Here is a 13,364-nt window from a genome sequence, read left to right as displayed (position 1 = left end):
ATTCCAGAAAGCAAGCAACAACATCTACACAATTTTGAGAGGAAAAAGTTTAGGAGTTAAAAGTTCTTTTTCAGGTGAATTTGCTATTGTAATAGATGCTGTAGATCTCTCACTTCAAGACAGAAATACTCATTCTATCAACTGCTGGCAGTGCTGGCTGCTGAGGCCTCATAGCTGCATCTCTCTCTAGGAATTGTCTCCAGCAGGTGGGAACCCAAGATTACGCTCCTCCAGAGGGCAGACAACCCACATAACTGGTCCATGCAGAGGTATGAAGGTCTGGCCCCTTGTTCCCAAATTTGGGGAAACTCTGAAGGACCATCCCATCTCCAGGGCTTTCCATGGGGTTAGCTGAAGTCTTTGTCACAACTGCCTGACAGTTCACCTGCCCCTGCCCATCCTGCTTCCCTCACAGTCCTACAAATCTCATTCTCAAGATCACTCGGCCAGTCAACTTCTGGTATATAGATCTCTGTCTCAGAGTCTGTTTCTGGGGAACCTGCCCTAAGACAATATTCATTTAACAAAAGGGAAAGATGTATGCCAGTACCAGTTGAAGAATGAAAATAAATAGCTTAAGAAAGAAAGTAGTGGTATAATACTCTGAATTTAAGCACTGAACTGGTTAAACATACAGTTATTGTTGGAAACAGACTTACAAAAACAATGAAAACATAAAAAATAATTTTTGAAAGAGATGAGATATAAATTAAATATGTATTTAGTGATGATTGTCTGGCTCTGAAATTCCAGATTACATGTTCTAAGACTGGGAGGTATGGAAGGAAGAGCTGGGAAAAGAAAAGAGTTCTACATTTCTTATTTTACATAGGTAGCAGTTGAGGTTGAAGGGGGTCAAAGGATACTACATATTGCCTGAATTGAATAAGTAGGTAACTATGAGATAACTATAAACTTAACATATGATTCTGACATACTTAGGAGCACAAAAGTTGAAAAAAAATGCCCACTTTTGTTGAAAATGTTGAAACCTATTTATTATCATATACTGTCAGGAGAGGTACACATTGATAAAGCCTTTCTGGAGATATATCTATCACTTTCAGTTATATAGCAATCTTTCAATGTAAATGCTTACTCTGGAGTATAAAGATGCATGGAAAGTTTATAGAAGCATATTTTTGTGAGTGAAAAATTGGAATAACCTAAAACTTATCAGTATGAAAGCTATGAATTAAGTTATTATTTATACAATGGGATATTATGAACCTACTAAAAAAGAACCAACTCTATTTAAAGGTACTACTATAGGTTGATCTCCGTGATATCAAAGAATTTAAAAAAAAACAGTTATAGTATAATGTATACAATATAAACACATTTATGTATAAACCCCCATTTAAAAAAACTGTATATTTGACATGTTCACATATGTGCCTAAAAGCATAGAAAGGAACTGGAAGGATAATCACCAAACTGATAATATTTCCTTTGGGTGAAAAATGAAACTGACAGGCTTTGTGAGACTGAGTGGGGCAATTTGCTTTACCTACATTCTTGGAATTTTTCACAATGGTAATGTATTCATGCATTACTTATATATTCCAAAATGTATAAAAAGAACATTTTTTCATAACCAGGAAAGGCTTGATTATTCAGTAGGTAATGTTAATAATATTGACTGAATATTTTGAAGTAATGTATAGATCTTTCCATCACAAAATATATCAAAATAAATTCTTGATAGATTAAAGAGTTAAATAAAATGGAACAATAAAAAAATAAAATTTTCTAAGAAATTTTAAAATATGTGTATATCTAAGAAAAAAGAATTTAAGAAAAAGAAACAAAAAAAATAGCCTTCAAAATAAATGGTGAATTTAAGAAAAAAAACCACATTTGCCCATTTACAATTAATAAGAACAGGGCATCTATTGTAATTGTAGCACAGCTGTGACTCTGGGAGTCTTAGTAGCTAAAATAAACATTCAAAACCAGAACAACAGCAATAACAAAAACAATACAATGGAATTAGAATTCCCATTCTTCATAAGTTAAAAAAAACCAACAGCACTTCAGGGGAAGTGAAACATTTACTCTAAAATATATTTCTGAGATGGAAGATACTGGGTGATGTTGACAAGAACATGTCTCTCATATTGAAGAGTGGACCCTGTAACATCACTCACTGAAATCTGAAGACATAACACCAAGACACAAGTGAATGTAAAAAGCTTCATAGTGGAGGACAAGACAGTTCAGTACAATTATGTAGCTTTAATGGTCTAACTTGAACCAGGCATAAGTTTTAGGCTATCTAGCAGAATAGATGGCCTGAATGCCCTTTCAACAATCCTCCATAAAAACCAATTCCTTCACTGGGCTTTTGATAAAATTTGTGAAGTGGGCTCTTTATATCATACTGTGTTTGAGAATATAAACCATACATATGAGTATCACATGAGCAGCAGCAATTATTAGAAAAAATGTAGTTCAAAGGAGGGAGAGGTCACTTTGTACTGGCATAACAGGGGTAAACTATATGCTGGAGCTATGCTTTGAATAAGGGTTTAGGGGATTAGGAAAGTTTTCATAGGTTGAAGTTTGGGGGGATGGGAGTAAGTGGTGCATGCCTAGGAGTGGAGTGGGATAGCTATAATGAAAAGTATACTAGACTTGAAGTTAAGAAATCTGGGTGATAGACTGACAATCTATGATAGGCATGAATGAAATAGCTGAGCTGAGGAAGTAGAAGGAAAGTCTGGTGGAACACTAAAGTAGATCTGCTGAATTGAAGCAGAAGACAGTAAGAGTTCAGAGTGGGTTGATTTGGACCATGAAGTGATAGCAGTCAATATGCTATTTTCTACTATGCTTCCAGATCCCACACAAGGTTCCAGGGAAATGGGCAAGAAGAGCATATTCTTTGTAAATAAGCTGTAAAGAAGCTTCAAAATCATTTGGTCAACTCATTAATTTCAAGGAAGAATCTAAGGTCCACATCCAGAAAGTAAAGCAAATCACTCAAGTTGAAATGTTGGAGGCCAAGCTAGGATTAGAATCCAGCAGTCTGATTTTCTTAATTCATAGGTTATTAATAAGCTTTTATACTGAGGATTTTCCTCCTGTAATGTTTTTGTGAAGCCAGAACCATGCTGAAAAGATGCTAGACTATTGGATGATGAGGGAGATCCTAGATGTTCCTGATCCAGCTAAGCTCTGAGCAGAAATCATTATAATTTTTGGTCTTTAAATTTTGAGGTTGTTTGTTACACAGCAACATTATCTATAACAATGGAGAGACGTGACTAGAATATTTTCTAGGCTTCTTTTCTAGCAAGAATCTGTTCTACCCCATTCCTATCTTCTCTTATCCCAACAAGCTTTTCCCCCAAGAGGCTGATTGTCCCATGACTATGTGCTCTCCTCAGAGCACTCCCTATTTCTCAACCCCGCTATCTCAATGGAACCTTCTCTGTCTCCTTCACGCCTAGGTTACATATTGTGTAAAAATGAAAACATGACAAGTAGATGCCATTTCTCACTAATAAAAGCACAGCAGGAAGAAGGCTGGCCCTGCTCCATCTCATTACCACAGTCATTAGCCAGCACACAGGTGAGTAATTACCAGATGTTGGATATTCCTCAGATTTCTCCTCTCTCAGAATGTAGGGAGAGGATGCTCAGCCATGGGTCACCGACAGTCTTCAGCAAGTAACCCTTGTAACCTTTCCTCCTCTGTATCCCACCTTACCCCTCTCCCTTCATCCGTGGTGGTCTGTGAGGATGGACCCCTGATCACACCAAATGTTGCAGGCAGACCTAGTGCTTACACTGCCTATGTAGTTGTCATTACTTCAAAAGTTCCCTTGGGGTCACATCATGGGTTGATTTGGGGGACAGAGAGGGAAAGGAAGGCAGGAGTTCACTTTCTTCTATTTCATACGTTAGAGTTCCTCTACAAATAAAACATCCCACAATTACAACCCTAAAGTTCAGTTCCCCAAAGCTCTCAAAGAACTGAACAGAGCCAAATTTTTTGAGGGAAATCAATCTTTCCTAGGGAGCTGCATACAGTGCCATGGGTCAGGGGCAACCCAACTTGAATAAGCAAAGGGACGTTGTTTCACAGAGGTCAGTTCATGACTATCCTCCTACCCCTGAGATGGCTTTATATCTTAATTTTTATTTTCTGAGAAAATGGTTCTGTAAGATATCAACAGGTTTAAATAATATTATCTCACACACGGGGGAGGGAAGGATTGGGAGATTGGAATTAGCAGATGCAAACTACTATGTAGAGAACGGGTAAACAACAAGGTCCTACTGTATAGCAGAGAGAACTATATTCAACAGTGGTAGAAGATGTGATCTATCTATCTATCTATCTATCTATACACAGTGGAATACTACTCAGGCATTAAAAAGAATGAAATAATGCCATTTGCAGCAACAGTGATAGACCTAGAGATTATCATACTAAGTGAAGTAAGTCAGACAGAGAAAGACAAATATCATATGATATCACTTATATGTGGAATCTAAAATATGACACAAATGAACTTATTTACAAAACAGAAACAGATTCACAGATATAGAAAACAGACTTGTGGTTGCCAAGGGGAGGGGAGGTGGGGGAGGGATGGATTGGGAGTTCGGGATTAGCAGATGCAAACTATTATATATAGAATAGATAAACGAGGTCCTACTATATAGCACAGGGAACTATATTCAATATCTTGTAATAAACCATAATGGAAAAGAATATGAAAAAGGATATATATATATATATATATATGTATATATACACACACATGTATAACTGAGTCACTTTGCTGTACAGCAGAAATTAACACAACATTGTAAATCAACTACACTTCAATAAAAAAATATTATCTCCTCTTTTTTAGATTTCCTTCCCATTTATGTCACCACAGAGCCTTGAGTAGAGTCCCCACAATTTCTTGTCACACTCTTTACTACAGGAGTGCCATTACAGAGAATGCTTTTAACATGCAATACCTTCAAGGAGAACAGCACTTGTTTTTTTACCAGTCTCTCCTTAATGTAAATACGAACATGAATTTCTTCCTTTTTGACAGCTGACAAAAATCAAAGCACTGAATAAAGAAGAATTTTTTAAAAGGAAGGAAAAGAGGTGGAACAACATCACTAGGTGCTATTTTAGGAGGATTGGGCTGGTAGGGTGCCCATGTTGGGAAACCACAATAGAGCTAGGTTTCTGACTCCAATCAGAGAAACTAAAAAAGGATATAAGAAGTACAGAGGGTAAACTCCATTTAGGGTACAAACTTTTCTCAAGATATCCCAGGCAATCTTTCTTATATTAAGGTTTACCCACCCCATATTCAGTGCTGGCACAGACAAAAGAGTGTTGAAATGGAAAACCTAGGAAAAAACCAACTGAGGTTTATTGTATTTGATAGCTTACTTGCACTAGATAGAGCAGACCTAAAAATGCTGAAACATGAAAAAATAATAAGAATTAAGATAATTAAATTCATATTGTCAGTGGTGAAAATCTAGTGAATTAACCTGCTATGATACCAGTTTCTTAAAGAGGTCCTCTAAAGTGGTATTTTTTTGAGTTAACACTGCTGCTTGATTCTGAGGTGGTAGAGAGGGTGGGTGGGAAGTAGGGGGAAGGAGAAGTGGGGTCTTGGAACTTACTGCAGAAGCTACATTAGCCAGCTCCATTACCACACATATGCCAACTTGAGTAATGGAAACCCATACAGGTTGATTAATAATTCAACAAATTGGATTCAGATGGGGTCCTTCAATAGATATTTACATATAAGCAAAGGTCTGGTGTCCATATTTAGTTTCTACCCTCTTCCTCTGGGGAACTGGTACAGCATGATTTGAATTGGCTTTAGTTCATTTTGTTAAATAAACATTTTATTTTGAAATACTTTTAGAGTTACAGAAAATTGCAAAGGGAGTACGGAGAATCCCTATATACCCCACACCCTGTTTCCCCTATTACTAACTTCTTATATTACTATGGTATGTTCGTCACAATTGATGAACCAATATTGATTCAGTATTTACTAAATTTATTCAGATTTTCTTGTTTTTTACCCAATGTCCCTATTCTGTTCCAGGATCCCATCCAGGACTCCATATGACATGTAGTCATCATGTATCCTTAGATTCCTCTTGGCTATAACAAATTTCTCAAACTTTCCCTGTTTTTGATAGTCTTGAGAGTTTTGAGCAGTACAGGTTAGGTATTTTATAGATTATCTGTCACTTGGGATTTGTCTGATGTTTTTTCTGATGATTGAACTGGGGTTATGGGTTTTGGGGAGGAAGATCACAGAGGTGAAATGCCATTCTCACCACATTATATCAAGGGTGCACACTATCAAGACAACTAATCACCGTTGATGTTAACCTTGATCATCTGGCTGACATAGTGTTTGCCACATTTCTCCACTGTAAGCTACTCTTTTTTTTTCCCTCCTCTCTTTCCATACTGTACTCTTTGGAAGCAATTCACTAAGTGTAGCCTATACTCAAAGAATGAAGAGCTATGTTCTACCTCCTTGAGGTAAAGCAGCTACAAAACTTATTTGGAATTCTGCCCAGAGGATTTGTCTATTCTCCCTCATTTGTTTGTTTATCTGTTTGTTCATTCAATCATGCATATGTTTCTGAGATGGGAGACACTGGGTGATGTTGACAAGAACATGATAATGTAACACTTCTTTATTTTATTGCTCAAATTGTTCCAGCTTTGGCCATTGGGAGCTCTTTCAGCTGATTTCTGTGTCCCTTTGACATACCCCATCATTGTGGTTAGTTTTGTTTGAGTACTTCCTTACTCTCTGGCACTACAAGATGCTCCAGGTTCATCTTGTGTATTTCCTGCCCCAGTCCTAGAATCAGGCATTTCTCCAAAGAGCCCTGGTTCCTTTTATTGGAGCATGGTATTAGAAATCAAGATGTGAATTTCTAAATTTGTTTTGAAGGAAATTTTAAGGGAGCCTTTTCAGTTGACATGTTACTAGCAGTGTTTATATTGCCTAGCTGTTTTTATTTTATTTATTTATTTATTTATTTATTTATTTGCCACACCACACGCATGTGGGATCTTAGTTCCCCGACCAGGGATTGAACCCATGCGCCCTGCATTGGAAGCATGCACTGGCCGGCCAGGGAAGTCCCTGTTTTTATATTTATTGTTTATTTATTTATTGTTTATATATTTATTAAAGAAATACAGTTTTAGGATGCATGGTGATGTTGGAAAATAACTCTTTGGATGCTAAGAAGTGAAAAATTATTGAAGATTTAAAGAAAAGTTTTAATTTCATTTTAATATATTCAAACAAGAATTTGAGAAGATGAATAAGGATTGACGAGAAGAGGGGGGAAAGAAAATGCCTGGAAAATGGCATGCAGGTGTTTTACTGATTGGTTGACTGATTAATTTTATTAACATGTTGTTGACCTGTGCAATATTTGAAAAAAATGAAACATACTTCTTCAGTTGAAGGTAAATCCTGAGCCTCCCACAGGGTAAGAAAGGAATGTTTCTGTTCCTAAATTCTAGTGTTTCAATGGCAGCACCAGGACTTTTATAGGTTAGACCTAAGAGTCCCAAACTGGATGGAAAAGTGCTAGGAGACATTTCTTTGATTGAGATGACATTCATTTATCTTTATCAAATATATAAGCAGGGGATTTATGAGTCATCTTTACCCTGTTACTGGTTGTATAACCATGGACAAGTTGTTTGGTCTCTCTAGACTCATTTCCTCATCTGCAGAAATGTAGGAACAATAATACCTACCTCTGTGAGGATTAAAAAATAAACTAAAATGCATAAAAACTTAGCCAAATACATAGCATAAAATAAATGCTAATAGATGCTTGTTATCTTTCAATGAATGAAGGCAGGCTTTTGGGCCCACTGGCCTCCAGGTATGCCAGAGCACCACAGAAACTACTGTTGATCTGGAGCACCATGGTAGGAGATTTAAGCATAAGTGAGATGAACCCCAACACCCCAATTTTTCCACTAATGAAGCCCCTTTTAGGTGGGAGGAGTGGGAGGCTAAGGGGAATGCATCTTGGAAAAATCACATTTCATAATGTAGTCAAGACATTTCCAAAATAATCAGGAATCTGACATGAAAGTCTGGGTATTAACTCAGTGCCCTTTTTTTCTTCCCCTTCAGAGGTAGAACAGATCCCCAAGATTAGTTTATTACTTCCACTTAATACAGTATCCTTAGAGACACACGTTCACAGTCTGGAAGCAGACCCATTACTATACTGCAATGGGGTAGGAGTAGAAGGCAAGACGGAGGTTCTCTGTCACTAACCGCCTGATTGATTGCAAATGATCATGGCATACTGCTGTGAGGGTTCCAGGGTGTGTTCATTAAGAAGATGATTTATGTTCTTTACGACCAAGGTGATTTTAGTTTGAGTTTTACAATAAGGCATTTGCGCAATTCCATCCCCCCTCGAAACCACCTTGGCTGAGAAGTCTTACTGTGTTAAGAACCACAAGCCTGCTACAGAAAAAAAGGTCCTTAATATTTAATAATAGGCAGGCTGTAGCTTTTAAGCACATGTTATCATTGTGTCTAAATGCAGGCACTATAACCCAGGAGACCAAATAATACGCGGCTGCTAGGTTCTCCCCTTTTCTTTGTAAAGTATTTCTGTAAAAGTGTCCCCCATCATAAGACTTAAGACACTGCCCAGAAAAGTAAGGTGGAGTGGAAGCAGCACGGTCTAGGAGTCATAGAGCTGATCTCTGTTCTAGCAATACTCTAACCTTGCCATTTGGGCAAATTACTTCTCTTGATATAGTTTTCTAATTTTGAAATGCTATAATCAGGACTCAAACTCCAAACTAATAGCTGTCAACCCCAAATCCAATCCTCTTTTCAATATGCCACCTTGCCACTATTTTATAGCTATTTAAATTTTTTGCTCCTTTATCCAAAACACTTCATCTTTTCCTCTGTTATAGCTCTAGTCAATCACGGACAGTAGAATAGTTATTTATACATGACAAAGATAGTCTTTGCTTGCCTTGATAGTTCTACCATTTTGTAGAGCATTCAATATAAGGTAAGTGGTCAATTATTGTTCATTGAATTGATGACCCTTATGCTTTTAACTGTTTTCTGAAATTTTTAAAATTAAAATTTGTCTCTACTCCCACCAAGGATATAATATGCATTGTGGCTCTTCATACCCACTACTGTGCTTGATTCTCTCTCTGTTGCTAATCCTCAGCCATTTGCACAGTATGCTGCTTGAGTAACCCTTGTTTCTTCAGGTCACAATACATGAATCTGGGGAGGACTTTTAGTCATGTGCATAAGAGTAGTAATTATAATGACAGTACTCAATGGATTGGAGCACCCCACCAGAAGAGTTGCTAGGACCTCAAGCCTTCCTCTACCCAAATCTCCTTCCTCCCCCCTTGGCTGCATCAGTATAAGCTCATGACTTCCTATTAGCCTTATAATTTCCTATTGCATCTGTCAGTGCCACGTTTTTCTGGCTTTATGGGGCTTTAACTATCAGGTGTCACAGTAGGGTGTGTTATCATCTTCACTGCCAATATGGACCCAGTGTCACCAGGCCCTTTGCTGCTCTATTCCTCCCACCTCAACACACAGAGACATACACACACAGACTGTGTTCTCAATTGGGAGGACTCTCTTACCACCAGGATTTCAGCTCTTTTAATTAAGAGTTTACTTTCCCAGTCTTACGCACACCTCAGCCTCCTATAGACACATAGATCAGCTCTCTTAGGACAAGTCAGGAGATTTGAGGATGTCATCTGATACTTCACCCAAAGCTGGTATCCCTTGCCAGTACCTGGGCATGGAACTTGGGTACATCCATTGGTTCTATTATTCCCTACTTCAAAGTGTGTCAACTGGCCTTTTTCAGGACACTCACTCATCCAGAGGGTGAAAATAACCTTTGCTACCACTCATGTTTGAGCCTTAAACCTAAGGTCTAAGGATGAGGCCGTCAGTCCAAAGTCCCTTGCAGGTTCTTTTCCTATGGGCTCATCAGGAGATCACGCAAAATGACTCCTGTTACTCTGTCTAGAGTCGGGCATGCATATCTGCTCCCCAACCCCACACTCTCCAAAATGTTCTGTGCAAGAAGTTTTTCATATTCCCTGAATCACTTTACCAAAGAACTGCATAGTACATATTTTCAAAACTCAAGCTCAGATTTGCACAGTTATGCTTTCTTCAGAGACTATTTTTTAAAGGTTTTCAAGCTATTTAGATGCAACCTGAAATGTCAAAACTCTTCCATGCTTTTAAAAAATAATCGCAGTGTTCATCACAATGCTAAGAATCAGAACCTTAGTGCTAGATGTTAAAGATTTACAAGCTATTTCTGCCATTTTCTCTGAAACAAATTCCTCTCCTCTTTCCACCCTCCAACCAAGGGCTGATCCTTGGCCTCAGTCCCTTCATTTTTTTGAATGAAAGATTTTCACATAACCTTCTTCCCAAAGTCCACAAGGAAACCACTGACAAGCCAAAGAAATCTGAATGGGGAATATGTAACATGTCACTATGATTAAGGCTTCTTATTAACGCTGGAGGAAAACCTCAGTAAGCAAGACATAAAAAACTAGTCAGTTCAACAGAGGTCCCATTACTGGTCTCTCTGTGATCATACAAACACACTTTGGGAGTGTTTGCTGTTTTCTGTTCCTCTCCCTCTATTTTCTGTGACATATAAGTGCATAGGGCCTGACCCTGACCCCCATCAATTTACATCAGATAGAGTAGTCTCTCTGCCTCAGTAGGCATGAAGAGGGGAAGAGATGGTTGGTAAAGCAAGTGGCTCTTCAATGCATGCTGAACCACCTCCCTAGAGGAAGAGGGTAGAAAATTAATATGGGGACCAGACCTTTACCTATATCTGAATATTTATTAATACAACAGACATCTGTGCCACCAATGCTTCTGGAGAGCAAATCTACCCCTTCTGAAGATGCTGATTGCAATGTTTTCCAACGTTGGGTGCTTGCCAGCTTCTCTAATGGTTTTTCCTTGACTTGGGGCTCAACTGCATAGGTTGTATATGGTTATACACAGTCTGTTCTCATTATTCACAGGTCTATAAGTTTCTGAGGGCTTCTGGTCACAACATTTTTGTCAATTGATCCAGACGTTAGCCTTTGTTTTTTGTGTTTAAAGACACCTGATATTATATATATTATCGATCTACTATATTAAAGTTATGCTCAGCAGTGCTATAACCCATAACTCATGTCTGAGCAGAGCTTATCCAAATGCATATGTCTTCTCTGTAAGGTACATCACAGCTTTCTTATACTTAGGAACCCTAAAGAGCACTTCAGGGCCATTTTCAAAGTAAAATCACCAAAAAGAAACACAAAAATATGAAAAACATGGCACTAAATAAATTGTGAAAAGGAGATTTATTTATAGCATGAGAGCCAAAACAAGAAGGCAGAGAGTCATCTTGTTCAACCTCAGCTAAGAATGTGAGTTTCAAGAGGCTCCAATAGTTCACCACTCTGCACAAGTCCATGAATGACTGTGCAAGTCTCACTATTGATTTGCAGGCTACAAATAAATTTTAGTGAGTAGGTACATTTGCAAATACAGAATCTGTGAATAATGAGGACTGCCTGTATGTTAATTATATAAATGTGAGTTTACAATTTTCAACCAAGTACATCCAGTGCTGTTTGAAGCCCAGAGAAAGTGAGCACACAAAATGAAGCTAGGAGAACACGTTTATAGCCTCATTGCTATCAACAGCCAAGGAAGAAAACTACATACCTACAGTGGTGAATAATAAAGGTTTGTACTTAAATTCAAGGCTCACACAATTAATACTTAGCTTATTCATTAATTTTCTCCACTCTGCAAAATATGGGTGAACTAAAGCAACCATTGAAGGATGAGTGGCCTCGAATATGTCATAATAATGATAATATTTATCACTTAGTTGTTGCTTATTATATAAAGAATTACTATGCTAATCACTGTAATCATTTAATTTGTACAGTGTTCCTGTGGGACAAGTATTACCATCCCCATTTTACATCAGAGGAATCCGTTCCTTAGAGACATAAAAATGCGATGAGGCCATACAATTAGTAAACAAAATATCTAGGATTGAAACCTAGGTGTTTCTGATTTCAAAAACCAATATTTTAAACCAGCATTCTTGAAGTCAGCATCATCTGGGAACATGTTAGAAATGCAAATCATCAGGTACAACTTCAAACCTACTAAAGTAGAAACTCTGGGGGTGAGGCCCAGAAATCTGTGTTTGAAAAAGCCCACAAGGAGATTCCAATGCATGCGAAAGTTTGAGAACCAATACTGTAAACCACTATTTAAGTCTATTTAATTTTACATATTGCATTATGCTAATTACTTTAAATTAATGTATTTTTTAAATTAAGTTTATAATATGAGAATAGGAATTATTTTTAACAGATATATTGGAGGAAAATCAGCATAGAATAAACTGAACATATTTAAAGTGTATAATTTGAAAAGTTCTGACTTGTGTACATACCCATGAATGTGCCACCACAATCGAGATGGTGAACTTATCCATCATTCCCAAAGTTTCCTCATCCTCTTTGTAATCCCTCCCTTCCATCAAGGCCCCATCTCTCTCTCCCCAAGTAACCATTCATCTGCTTTCTGTCACTATAGATTCGTTTGCATTTTCTAGAGTATGAAACAAATGAAGTCATGCAACATGTATTATTTTTGTCTAACTTCTTTCCTTCAACATAATTAGTTTGAAGTTCACCCACCTTGTTGTTTGTATCAGTATTTTATTTCTTTTATTGCAGAGTAGTATTTTATTGAATGGACATTCCACAATTTATCTATTCATTTCTTGATGGACATCTTAGTTGTCTCCACTTTTTGGCTGTTACACGTAAAACAGTTATGAACATTTGCATACAAGTCTATATATGAATTTGTGCTTTCTTTTCTCTTGGCTGGATCATATGGTAGGTGTATATTTAACTTTTCAAGAAACTGCCAAACTGTTTTCCAAAATGGTGGTGCTATTTTACATTCCTACCAGCAATTAGGACAATTCCAGTTGCTCTACATTCTTACCAACACTCAATATGGTTAGCTGGGTGGTTCCATTTTGTTTTTAATTTTAGTGATTCTAATGTTTGTACCAGTACTACCATTGTAGTATTAATTCACAGTTCCCTAATAAGTAATGACAACAATCACCTTTTTATTTGCTTATCTGCCATTGGTATATTTTCTCTGGTGAAGTGTCAGTTTAAAACTTTGCTCATTTTTATAAAACTTTTTATTTTGAAATAATTTTAAATTTACAGAAGAGTTGTGAAG

Source organism: Kogia breviceps, chromosome X (genome assembly GCF_026419965.1).
Source record: "Kogia breviceps isolate mKogBre1 chromosome X, mKogBre1 haplotype 1, whole genome shotgun sequence".
NCBI classification, from domain to species: Eukaryota; Metazoa; Chordata; class Mammalia; order Artiodactyla; family Physeteridae; genus Kogia; species Kogia breviceps.
Note: the sequence above shows the minus strand (reverse complement) of the source record.